The following is a 13301-nucleotide window of genomic DNA, read 5'->3' as shown; positions in this document are numbered from 1 at the left end:
TATCTCTTTTGTCATCCAGAGAGCTCTGGCTTTAGTTGCCCTACTTTTCTCCCTCATGGGAATGTGCCCAGACTGTACCCGAACCATCTCCTCTTTAATTGTTCAATTACGGTTTTGCCTGCCAATCTTTGATTCCAGTTCACCCGGGCCAGATCTGTTCTCATCCCATTGAAATTGGCCCTCCTCCAATTGAGTATTTTTACTTTAGAGTGGTCTGTGGCCCTTTCCATGGCTATTCTAAATCTTATGATACTATGATCGCTGTTCTCGAAATGTTCCCCCAATGACACTTGCTCCACTTGGCCCACCTCATTCCCCAGAACCAAGTCCAGCAATGCCTCCTTCCTCACTGGGCTGGAAACGTACTGATCAAGAAAGTTCTCCTGAACACATTTCAAAAATTCCTCTCCCTCTTTGCCCCTTATATTTTTATCCCAGTCTATATTCGGATAGTTGAAGGCCCCCTACTCTATAGTTCTTGCACCTCTCTGTAATTTCCCCGCAAATTTGCTCCTCTATATCCTTCCCATTAGTTGGTGGCCAAAGAATACACCCAGTAGTGTAATGGCACCTCTTTTATTTCTTAACTCCAACCCAAATAGATTCTGTCCTTTACCCCTCGAGGACATCCTCTCTCTCCAGTACAGCAATATTCTCTTTAATCAATACTGCCACCCACTCTCCTTTCTTTCCTTCCCTATCTTTCCTGAATACCTTGTATCCAGGAATGTTTAGTACCCAATCCTGCCCTTTTTTGAGCCCGGTCTCCGTTATCACCACGACATCGTATTCCCGTGTGACTATTTGTGCCTGCAGCTCACTGACCTTATTTACCACACTTCGTGCGTTTACACACATGCACTGTAAACCAGTCTTAGACTTTCTTGTACTCTCTCTTAGTCTGGTCCCACCTAATACTGTACTATTTCTTATTCTAGTGCTATCTGTCTCTCCCATTCCTTTGTGCCCCATGTTTCTCCTTTCCAATGCCACATCCTGGTGCCCATCACCCTGCCAAATCAGTTTAAACCCTCCCCCCACGAGCGAACCGCCCAGCTCAGTTGAGGTGCAACCCGTCCGGCCTGTACAGGTCCCACCTCCGCCTGAACTGGTCCCAAAGCCCCAGGAATCTAAACCCCTCCCTCCTGCACCATCTCTGCAGTCACACATTCATCTGCTCTATCCCCCTATCCCTATATTCGCTACCGTGTGGCCGTGTGCCATATGTGAGGGGGCAGACAGGGTCTCGATTTTACACTTCATCTGAAAGACCGTCCCTCCGACGGTGCAGCACTCCCTCAGTACTGACCCTCCCACAGTGCAGAGCTCCCTCAGTTCTGTCCCTCCAACAGTGCAGCACTCCCTCAGTACTGACCCTCCCACAGTGCATCGCTCCCTCAGTACTGACCCTCCGACAGTACAGCGCTCCCTCAGTACTGACCCTCCGACAGTGCAGCACTCCCTCAGTACTGACCCTCCGACAGTGCAGCGCTCCCTCAGTACTGACCCTCCGACAGTGCAGCGCTCCCTCAGTACTGACCCTCCGACAGTGCAGCGCTCCCTCAGTACTGACCCTCCGACAGTGCAGCGCTCCCTCAGTACTGACCCTCCCACAGTGCATCGCTCCCTCAGTACTGACCCTCCGACAGTGCAGCGCTCCCTCAGTACTGACCCTCCAACAGTGCAGCACTCCCCCAGTACTGACCCTCCGACAGTGCAGCGCTCCCTCAGTACTGACCCTCCGACAGTGCAGCGCTCCCTCAGTACTGACGCTCCGACAGTGCGGCGCTCCCTCAGTACTGACCCTCCCACAGTGCAGCACTCCCTCAGTACTGACCCTCCGACAGTGCAGCACTCCCCCAGTACTGACCCTCCGACAGTGCAGCGCTCCCTCAGTACTGACCCTCCGACAGTGCAGCGCTCCCTCAGTACTGACGCTCCGACAGTGCGGCGCTCCCTCAGTACTGACCCTCCCACAGTGCATCGCTCCCTCAGTACTGACCCTCCGACAGTGCAGCGCTCCCCCAGTACTGACTCTCCCACAGTGCAGCTCTCCCTCAGTACTGACCCTCCGACAGTGCAGCGCTCCCCCAGTACTGACCCTCCGACAGTGCAGCGCTCCCTCAGTACTGACCCTCCGACAGTGCAGCGCTCCCTCAGTACTGACCCTCCGACAGTGCGGCACTCCCTCAATACTGACCCTCCGACGGTGCAGCGCTCCCTCAGTACTGACCCTCCGACAGTGCAGTGCTCCCTCAGTACTGACCCTCCGACAGTGCAGCGCTCCCTCAGTACTGACCCTCCGACAGTGCAGTGCTCCCTCAGTACTGACCCTCCGACAGTACAGCACTCCCTCAGTACTGACCCTCCGACAGTGCAGCGCTCCCTCAGTACTGACCCTCCGACAGTGCAGTGCTCCCTCACTTCTGCACGTGAGTGTCAGCCTGGATTATGTGTTCAAGTTGTTGGAATGAGACTTGAAGCCATGACCTTGTGACTCAGGAGGGAGAGAGCTACCCGTGAGGCAGGATCCCAGGAGCTTCTGACCAGCAGCAGGGTGGATGAGCACGAAGTGCTGTAGAATGTGAGTGCGATGCCATGGTATGGGCTCACACTGTGACCTGTTGGCGGTGCGGAGCTTCAGAAAGAGCGGCCCAATCATGGGCATCAAGCCCTGGGTTGTACTGGCACTTTTTCTCCAGGGAAGGCCTTCCAGCAGCTGCCATCCCAAGTCAGTGTTTCTTCACCAGCCGTAGAGTGGATCAGTGCCCCTGCATGGTGAAAAGACGGGTTCACAATAAGACCTGGCACACGACCTGGCCTCTGGGTTCACCTACGGTTGCTGTGAGAACATAAGAAATAGGAGCAGGAGTAAGCCATTTGGCCCCTCGAGCCTGCTTCACCATTCCGTAAGATCATGGCTGATCTTTGACCTCAACTCCACTTTCCCGCCCAATCCCCATATCCCTTGATTCCGCTAGAGTCCAAAAATCTATCGATCTCAGCCTTGAATATACTCAACGACTGAGCATCCACAGCCCTCTGGGGTAGAGAATTCCAAAGATTCACAACCCTGAGTCCAAAATGTCCGACCCCTTATCCTGAGACTACGTCCCCTAGTTCGAGACTCTCCAGCCAGGGGAAACATCCTCTCAGCATCTACCCTGTCAAGCCCCCTCAGAATCTTGTATGTTTCAATGAGATCACCTCTCATTCTTCTAAACTCTGGAGAGTATTGGCCCATTCTACTCAATCTCTCCTCATAGGACAACCCTCTCATCCCAGGAATCAATCTAGTGAACCTTACCCCAACCCTAACCCTTCGTTGCACCGCCTCTAAGGCAATTATATACTTCCTTCGGTAAGGAGACTGAAACTGTACACAGTACTCCAGGTGTAGTCTCACCAAGGTCCTTGGGATTGCCTCACTTGAATTGCTGTCACCACTTTGCACTTCAGCAGTGGCACTACTCAGGTACATGTGTGGATGTCATGTACAAAGATAGCAAGTAAATAATGAATGAGAGAATCAAGGGTGGAGGAGCAGAATTGAGTGGTCAGTAAGGTCAAAGGTGGCAGAGAGATGGAAGGTGATAAGAGCGAGGGAACTACAGTTGCTTTCATTGGTCACTTCAGCCAGGTGCTGCTGGAAACCAAATTGGAGATATTCGAAGCAGGAGCAGTTAGCAGAGTGGCAGTGACATGTTCAAGGACCTTGGAAAGAAAGAGAAGGGTGGGCATACAGCTTATCAAGGTAGAGAGACCATAGGTGGACTTTTTAAAGCTAGGAACGATGATGGGAGCAGTGCCTTAAGAAAGAGAGAGGTTGGCCGTATAGGTGAGCAGGGAGGTAAGCAGCATCTGCTTTGGAAGGGGGTCAAGGGGCCAGGAGGAAGAGGTCTGAGGGCTAGAGGGAGATGGAGAAACTGGAAAAGACAAAGGGGCTGGCCACTAGATGAGCGGAGGCTTGGGAGCGGTGTGGGTTTGGGGCAAGAAGGGAGCAGAGCAATTGTGGAAACTAAGAAGCCCAGGAGCTCCTCACATCTAGAACACAAAGCCAAGAGTAGTTAGTGATGGCAAAGAGGAGTTTGGCTTGATATTGCCCTCCAGGATCAACCTGGACTAATGGGATTTGGCCAGACCGGGGGTGGGGGGAGGAATAAAAGCTACATGTGCTCTAGTCTGTCAATCGTGGATTGAAGATTAAAGAGGTGGGGGTGGGGTTCAAGGGTATGGAAGATTGGAAAGGCCAATGGAAGTTTAGGTGTTGGGCCAGAAGAGTGCGAGTTGAGAGACTGATTGATGGGGAAGGAGTTGGAGGTATTTTTGGGTGAAGGAATGGGGTGGGCAGGGGGATGTGTGCAGGGTGAAGAGATGACGTCATGAGAGATGGTCCTGTTGGTGATCCTGACCTTGTGGGAGCAAGGTCAGGGGATGAGCATGGAGGTGGGTGCAAGCATTCCAGTGAAGTGTGAGATTGAGGGAAGAATGGTGAGCGAAGGAATCAGAGTGAGTCCATGTGTCCACGATTGAAGATAGGCTGAGTTGTCTGAGGACAAAAGGGAAGAGTTTTCAGCAAGGAAAGCTCCAGGGATGGTAATCAATGAGGATTTTAGAGGAAAGGTAGTGAGTTAGCTCTTTGAAGAATAAGTGCGTGGGGTGAGCATGGAGAGTTGGCCAAGGTGGGGTCCAGGAGACAAGTGTCACACTGTGCCCCTGAGGTGGTGTTATTGGTGAGGCAGCTAAAGTTTCCATGAGTGAGGGATGCTGGTGTTCATGAGAGAACAGAAGCAGTGGTAGGGAGGGTGGGAGATTGACTGTGGGGATCCAATAGGTCCAGGGGTGGTGCGGGGAATGGGAAGGAAAGCTGAGGTTGACCTCCAAGGACTGCAGTGGATTGGGTCGGTTTCAGGAGAGCAGCTGGGATGGGTTCCCGGAGGAAGCCAGTGTGTGTGGCCATTGGCATGAGAGATGATGTCCAGCCTCGAGGAGAGGAAGGCCACGAGCATGTCCAGGAGACACGAGAGCCTGCAGTGGCAGCGGTGTACATTCTACATGTTTGGTCGGAAGCCAGCAGGCTTGGTTCATCGAAGGGTGTAAAGGGCTGCAATCTGGGAGGTGTGGACAGGGGCAGGAGGGAGGGAGGGGAGTACTGGTCTGGTGTAGCAGCCAGTACCTGTACACGAGTGGACAAGGAACCACATTAACTACAAGTTCTGAATCTGGAAATGGGCTGGGGTTATAGTTCGAGCTCGATAAACCCATGCAGGTTAAGGAGGTGGAATCACTGCAGGGCTGACTGAGCTCTAGTTTGACACTTGTATTTAGAATTGAGGTCATGTATCTAATTGATGTGACTCGACTACAGGCTCCCACTGCCAGTGCAGTGCCTGTTTCAGTTCAGGTGTCCGAAGGAGCCCGGGTCAGTTTCACTGCACATCCAAAGGAGCTCAGGTCAGTTTCACCGTGTGTCCAGAGGGCCCCCCGGGTCAGTTTCACCGTGTGTCCAGAGGGCCCCCCGGGTCAGTTTCACCGTGTGTCCAGAGGGCCCCCCGGGTCAGTTTCACCGTGTGTCCAGAGGGCCCCCCGGGTCAGTTTCACCGTGTGTCCAGAGGGCCCCCCGGGTCAGTTTCACCGTGTGTCCAGAGGGCCCCCCGGGTCAGTTTCACCGTGTGTCCAGAGGGCCCCCCGGGTCAGTTTCACCGTGTGTCCAGAGGGCCCCCCGGGTCAGTTTCACCGTGTGTCCAGAGGGCCCCCCGGGTCAGTTTCACCGTGTGTCCAGAGGGCCCCCCGGGTCAGTTTCACCGTGTGTCCAGAGGGCCCCCCGGGTCAGTTTCACCGTGTGTCCAGAGGGCCCCCCGGGTCAGTTTCACCGTGTGTCCAGAGGGCCCCCCGGGTCAGTTTCACCGTGTGTCCAGAGGGCCCCCCGGGTCAGTTTCACCGTGTGTCCAGAGGGCCCCCCGGGTCAGTTTCACCGTGTGTCCAGAGGGCCCCCCGGGTCAGTTTCACAGAAGGCATTCGACGAGGTTCCACTTAAGAGACTGTTCACAAAAAGGACAACGCATGGAATTGGAGGCAACCTATTGACTTGGTCAGTAATTGGTTAGTAGATGGGGGACAGAGTAGGGATAATGGGCATGTACTCCAATTGGCAGGATATGATTCGTGGTGTCCCCCAGGGATCTCAGCTTTTCACTATATTTATAAGTGACTGGATGAAGGAATAGGGTGCCCTGTATCCAGGTTTACTGATGACACCAGGTTAGGTGGCACAGTAAATATTACAGATGGGAGCAGAAGGTTGCAATGGGACATTGATAGATTCAGTGAGTGGGCAAATCTGGGGCAGATGGAGTTCAATGTGGGGAAGTCTGAGGTCACCCACTTTGGATCCAGGAAAGATAAATCAGAGTATTTTCGAAATGGTGAGAAGCCAGGAACTGTGCAGGAGCAGAGAGACGTGGGGGCCAAGTAGAGAAATCACTAAAAGCTCGAGGACAGGTACACAAAATAATGAAAAAGAGTAATGGAATGTTGTCCTTTCTCTCAGGGGGCTGGAATACTAAGGGGGGGGGGGAGTGATGTTCCAGCTGTACAGAGCTCTGGTTAGACCCCACCTGGAGTATTGTGTTCAGTTCTGGGCACCGCACCTCAGGAAGGATATATGGGCATCGGAGGGGGTGCAGTGCAGATTCAGGAATGATACCGGGGCTAAAAGGGTTAAATTACGCAGACAGGTTGCACAGACTAGGCTTGTATTCCCTCGAATATAGAAGATTAAGGGGTGATCTAATTGAGGTGTTTAAGATGATTAAAGGATTTGATCGGATGGATAGAGAGAAACTATTTCCTCTGGTGGGGGGAGTCCAGAACAAGGGGGCAGAACCTTAAAATTAGAGCTGGGCCGTTCAGGGGTGATGTGAGGGAGCACTTCACACAAAGGGGAGTGGAAATCTGGAACTCTCTCCCCCAAAAAGCTGTTGAGACTGGGGGTCAATGTCAAGACTGAGATTGATTGATTTTTGTTGGGTGAGGGGATTAAGGGATCTGGAACAAAGGCGGGGAAATGGAGTTAAGATACAGATCAGCCGTGACCTAATTGAATGGTGGAACAGGCTCGAGGGGCTGAATGGCCTTCTCCTGTTCTTATGTGACCACAAGGCCCCACATCAGTTTCACTGTATGCAGAGGTCAGAGACTGGAGACCCACCCGAGTCTGTACTACTATCTGGGGTCAGAGAGTGGAGACCCACCCGAGTCTGTACTACTATCTGGGGTCAGAGAGTGGAGACCCACCCGAGTCTGTAGTACTATCTGGGGTCAGAGAGTGGAGACCCACCCGAGTCTGTACTACTATCTGGGGTCAGAGAGTGGAGACCCACTCGAGTCTGTACTACTATCTGGGGTCAGAGAGTGGAGACCCACTCGAGTCTGTACTACTATCTGGGGTCAGAGAGTGGAGACCCACCCGAGTCTGTAGTACTATCTGGGGTCAGAGAGTGGAGACCCACTCGAGTCTGTACTACTATCTGGGGTCAGAGAGTGGAGACCCACTCGAGTCTGTACTACTATCTGGGGTCAGAGACTGGAGACCCACCCGAGTCTGTAGTACTATCTGGGGTCAGAGAGTGGAGACCCACCCGAGTCTGTAGTATTATCTGGGGTCAGAGATTGGAGACCCACTCGAGTCTGTAGTACTATCTGGGGTCAGAGAGTGGAGACCCACTCGAGTCTGTAGTACTATCTGGGGTCAGAGAGTGGAGACCCACTCGAGTCTGTACTACTATCTGGGGTCAGAGAGTGGAGACCCACTCGAGTCTGTACTACTATCTGGGGTCAGAGACTGGAGACCCACCCGAGTCTGTAGTACTATCTGGGGTCAGAGAGTGGAGACCCACTCGAGTCTGTAGTACTATCTGGGGTCAGAGAGTGGAGACCCACCCGAGTCTGTAGTACTATCTGGGGTCAGAGTGGAGACCCACTCGAGTCTGTAGTATTATCTGGGGTCAGAGATTGGAGACCCACTCGAGTCTGTAGTACTATCTGGGGTCAGAGAGTGGAGACCCACTCGAGTCTGTACTACTATCTGGGGTCAGAGAGTGGAGACCCACCCGAGTCTGTAGTACTATCTGGGGTCAGAGTGGAGACCCACTCGAGTCTGTAGTATTATCTGGGGTCAGAGATTGGAGACCCACTCGAGTCTGTAGTACTATCTGGGGTCAGAGAGTGGAGACCCACCCGAGTCTGTAGTACTATCTGGGGTCAGAGACTGGAGACCCACCCGAGTCTGTAGTACTATCTGGGGTCAGAGACTCAAGACCCACCCGAGTCTGTAGTACTATCTGGGGTCAGAGAGTGGAGACCCACCCGAGTCTGTACTACTATCTGGGGTCAGAGACTGGAGACCCACTCGAGTCTGTACTACTATCTGGGGTCAGAGAGTGGAGACCCACCCGAGTCTGTACTACTATCTGGGGTCAGAGAGTGGAGACCCACCCGAGTCTGTACTACTATCTGGGGTCAGAGACTGGAGACCCACTCGAGTCTGTAGTACTATCTGGGGTCAGAGACTGGAGACCCACCCGAGTCTGTAGTACTATCTGGGGTCAGAGACTGGAGACCCACTTGAGTCTGTAGTACTATCTGGGGTCAGAGAGTGGAGACCCACCCGAGTCTGTACTACTATCTGGGGTCAGAGACTGGAGACCCACTCGAGTCTGTACTACTATCTGGGGTCAGAGACTGGAGACCCACCCGAGTCTGTAGTACTATCTGGGGTCAGAGACTGGAGACCCACTCGGGTCAGAGACTGGAGACCCACTCGGGTCAGAGACTGGAGACCCACTCGGGTCAGAGACTGGAGACCCACTCGGGTCAGAGACTGGAGACCCACTCGAGTCTGTACTACTATCTGGGGTCAGAGAGTGGAGACCCACCCGAGTCTGTACTACTATCTGGGGTCAGAGAGTGGAGACCCACCCGAGTCTGTACTACTATCTGGGGTCAGAGAGTGGAGACCCACCCGAGTCTGTAGTACTATCTGGGGTCAGAGAATGGAGACCCACTCGAGTCTGTACTACTATCTGGGGTCAGAGAGTGGAAACCTAGAATAAGAAACGTGTAAGAACATACGAATTAAGAGCAGGAGTCGGCCATTCGGCCCCTCGAGCCTGCTCTGCCATTTGATAAGATCATAGCTGATCTGATTGTGACCTCAACCCTACTTTCCCGTCTTTCTACTATAACCTTTGACTCCCTTGTTAATCAGGAATCTATCCAACTCAGCCTTAAAAATATTCAGTGACCCTGCCTCCACCGCTCTCTGGGGAAGGGAGTTCCACAGACTCATGACCCTCAGAGAGAAAAAATTTCTCCTCATCTCCATCTTAAATGGAAGACCCCTTATTTTTAAACTTTGGCCCCTAGTTCTAGTCTCTCCCACAAGGGGAAACATCCTCTCACCATCTACCCCTTCCAGTCCCCTCAGGATCTTATATGTTTCAATAAGATCACCTCTCATTCTTCTAAACTCCAGTGTATACAGGCCCAACTTGTCCAACCTTTCCTCATGAGATAACCCCCTCATCCCAGGAATCAGCCGAGTGAACCTTCTCTGAACTGCCTCTAAAGCAATTATGTCCTTTCTTAAATAAGGAGACCAAAGCTGCACACAGTATTCTAGATGTGGTCTCACCAATGCCCTGTACAACTGTAGCAAAACATCTCGACTTTTATATTCCATTCCCCTTGCAATAAATGAGAACATTCCATTTGCCTTCCTAATCACTTGCTGTACCTGCATACTAACTTTTTGTGATTCATGTACTAGGACACCCAGATCCCTCTGTACCTCAGAGTTCTGCAATCTCTCTCCATTTAAATAATATACTGCTTTTCTATTCCTCCTGCCAAAAGTGGACAAGTTCACATTTTCCCACATTATACTCCATCTGCCAAATTTTTGCCCACTCACTTACCCTATCTCTATCCCTTTGCAGACTCTTTATGTCCTCTTCACAACTTACTTTCCTACCTGCCTTTGTGTCATCAGCAAATCTAGCAACCATACATTCGGTCCCTTCATCCAAGTCATTGATATAGATTGTAAATAGTTGAGGCCCCAGCACTGATCCCTGTGGCACTCCACTCGTTACATCTTGCCAACCTGAAAATGACCCATTTATACCTACTCTCTGTTTCCTGTTGGCTAACCAATCCTTTATCCATGCTAAACATGCTGGGATCTAAAGTTTTTCTGGGAAGGACTTGCTGCAGGCTGTCCTGTTGATACCAGAGGTGACTTTGCAATAAGTTGAGACCTCATGGTGTCATGGAATCCTGATTCTCCCAAACACCATCTTTGATCTCAGGATCTGGATTGTTTCAAGTGCTAAACAATATAGGTGATCGACAGATGAGGTAAGGTGTACAGATCTCACCTGAAGTTGTGTGGAAATTCACGGCTGCAGCTTAAAGGGCAGGATTGTTTTTGATCTCTCCTTTGGCCATGTTTAAAGATAGTGGAGCTTTCACAAGAAGGAATGATGAGGCAGGTTATCAAGTGAACAGAATTGTTGGGGTGTACACCCTCAGACAGCCAGGGCAGCGTTACATGTTTATATGCTGTGTGACCTGTTTTCAGCGACGTTTGCCATGAGCTGGGCCCGAGTCATTTTAAAACAGAAAGAATGAGGTGACAGGATGGTTTTCTGATCAATGCAGTTTATTTTGGTAGGGCTTGATGCCAACAATACGATATACCAAATGGGGATACCTGTTGTAACCGATTGTGAGCCAGGGAGCTGTGCTGTTCCCTTAGCTGATGTCTTCAATATGGGCTGCTCGATGTCGGAGACTCTGTTTGGAGCACCTCTGTGTGTATTACTGTACAATATCTCAAAACAGACAAGGGACAGGCCTGTTTGTTAATCACAATCCACTTACAAATCTCCAGACAGAAGAACGGAGTGAATTGGAGTCTACAGCTTTATCCAGACTGCCATTGCAGCTCCACTAGGGACATCCTGGGAGTGTGGAAATGGGATCAAGAGCCAGGCTTGTTTTGTGTCCCTGCGCGGTCTGCAGGATGTGGGGTATCCATGGGGAGCATGCGGGTACAACGAGAGAGGTGTCACTGGAGCGGAGGAATGCTGAGCTTCAGCACCAGCTGGCTGTGACTGGAGGAGTATCCTGTATCAGGTTTACCTTTCCTACACCAGTGGAAGGCACACAATATCAGGAAGAAATTCCTCTGATTTCTAATAGTGAGCGGGTTCTCAGAGCAGGCTAACGAGGTAAAACTAAGAATGAACTAACTATGTTACACCCCTGTTCAAAAAAAGGGGAGAGTGATGAAATCGGCAATTACAGGCCAGTCAGTCTAACATTGGCGGTGGGAAAACTTTGAGACAATAATCCGGGACAAAATTATTGGCACTCGGAAAAGTCTGGGCTAATAAATGAAAGTCAGCACGGATTTGTTAAAGGAAAATTGTGTTTGACGAACTTGATTGAGTTCTTTGATGTAACAGAGAGGGTTGATGAGGGTAGTGTGGTTGATGTTGTGTATATGGACTTTCAAAAGGCATTTGATAAAGTGCCAAATAATAGACTTGTTAGCAAAATTAAAGCCCATGGGATTAAAGGGACAGTGTCAGTGTGGATATGAAATTGTCTAGGGGACAGAAAGCAGAGAGTCGTGGTGAACGGTTGTTTTTCAGACTGGAGGGAAGTATACAGTGGTGTCCCCCAGGGGTTAGTATCAGGATCACTGCTCTTTTAATTATATATATATATATATATATTAATGAACTGGACTTGAGTATAACGTGGTATAATTTCAAAGTTTGCAGATGACACGAAACTTGGAAATGTAATAAATAATGTGGAGGATAGTAACAGAGACAGACTGGTGAAATGGGTGGACACGTGGCAGATGAAATTTAACAGAGAAGTGTGAAGTGATACATTTTGGTAGGAAGAATGAGGAAAGGCAATATAAACTAAAGGGTACAATTTTACAGAGGGTACAGGAACAGGGGGACCTGGGGGTTATGTACACAAATCTTTGAAGGTTTCAGGACAGGTTGAAAAGGCTGTTAAAAAACCATACAGGATCCTGGGCTTTATTAATAGAGGCACAGAGTACAAAAACAAGGAAGTTATGCTAAACCTTTATAGAACACTGGTCAGGCCTCAGCTGGAGTATTGGGTTCAATTCTGGGCATCACACTTTAGGAAGGATGTGAAGACCTTAGAGAGGGTGCAGAAGAGATTTACTGGAATGATTCCAGGGATGAGGGACTTCAGTTCCGTGGATAGACTGGAGAAGCTGGGAATGTTCTCCTTAGAACGGAGAAGGTTAAGGGGAGATTTGATCGAGGTGTTCAAAATCATGAAGGGTTTTGACAGAGTAAATAAGGAGAAACTGTTTCCAGTGGCAGAAGGGTCGGTAACCAGAGGACACAGATTTAAGGTGATTGGCAAAAGAACCAGAGGGGAGATGAGGAATTTTTTTTTTTACAGAGCGAGTTGTAATGATCTGGAATGCACTATGTAAGAAATAGGAGCAGTAGGCCATGCGGCCCCTCGAGCCTGCTCCACAAAGGGCACTGCGTGAAAGGGTGGTGGAAGCAGATTCAGTAGTAACTTTTAAAAGGGAATTGGATAAATATTTGAAGGGAAAAAATTACAGGGCTATGGGGAAAGAGCAGGGAGTGGGACTAATTGGATAGCTAAAAGAGCTGGCACAGGCATGATGGGCTGAATGGCCTCCTCCTGTGCTGTACCGACTGTGATACTATGATAGCGGGAGATACTGAATGATGACGCCCTTGAAGAATAAAGAACACACTAACAGCAAGGTACCCATCACAGGCGGTTGTGACTCTGAATAGCGGCCCTAAATGGGCAGTAACTCCCCAGGGCCAGATGGTCTGTACTTGAAGCTGCTGAGAGACAAGAGACAAAATTGACACAATTCCCCATCAAAGTCGGAAGTCCCACCCCATTGGAAAGGAGCCATCCTGGATCCTGTTATCAAAAATGGCAGCAGAACAAACTCTGATAACAGACTGATCAGTAAACACTGGAATTAATTAGGAGCAAGGATAGAAAGCAGTGATGTGAAAGTAACCCAGTCAGTGGCAGCCATCACTGTTCCACAAGGACAGGCCCTGCCAGGCCAAACTCCTCCAGTTAGTTTAGAGGTAGGTTATCTAGGGCAGTCCTAGGACGTGGTCTACCTAAACTTCCAGAAGATCTTCATTAAGATTGTTGAGCCAGTCGTGGTTATCCTGGGT

The 13301-nt window shown here is 50.4% G+C and overlaps 1 protein-coding gene across 3 annotated transcripts in view; it reads left to right on the top strand.

Annotated features, from left to right (window-relative positions):
- The window catches only part of LOC137311979 (CUGBP Elav-like family member 1), a 128626-nt gene that overhangs the window by 98235 nt on the left and 17090 nt on the right, over window positions 1-13301 (top strand). The gene's annotated exons all lie outside the window — the stretch shown is intronic.

Source organism: Heptranchias perlo, unplaced genomic scaffold (genome assembly GCF_035084215.1).
Source record: "Heptranchias perlo isolate sHepPer1 unplaced genomic scaffold, sHepPer1.hap1 HAP1_SCAFFOLD_388, whole genome shotgun sequence".
NCBI classification, from domain to species: domain Eukaryota; kingdom Metazoa; phylum Chordata; class Chondrichthyes; order Hexanchiformes; family Hexanchidae; genus Heptranchias; species Heptranchias perlo.
This window is presented reverse-complemented; position numbering and strand designations above follow the sequence as displayed.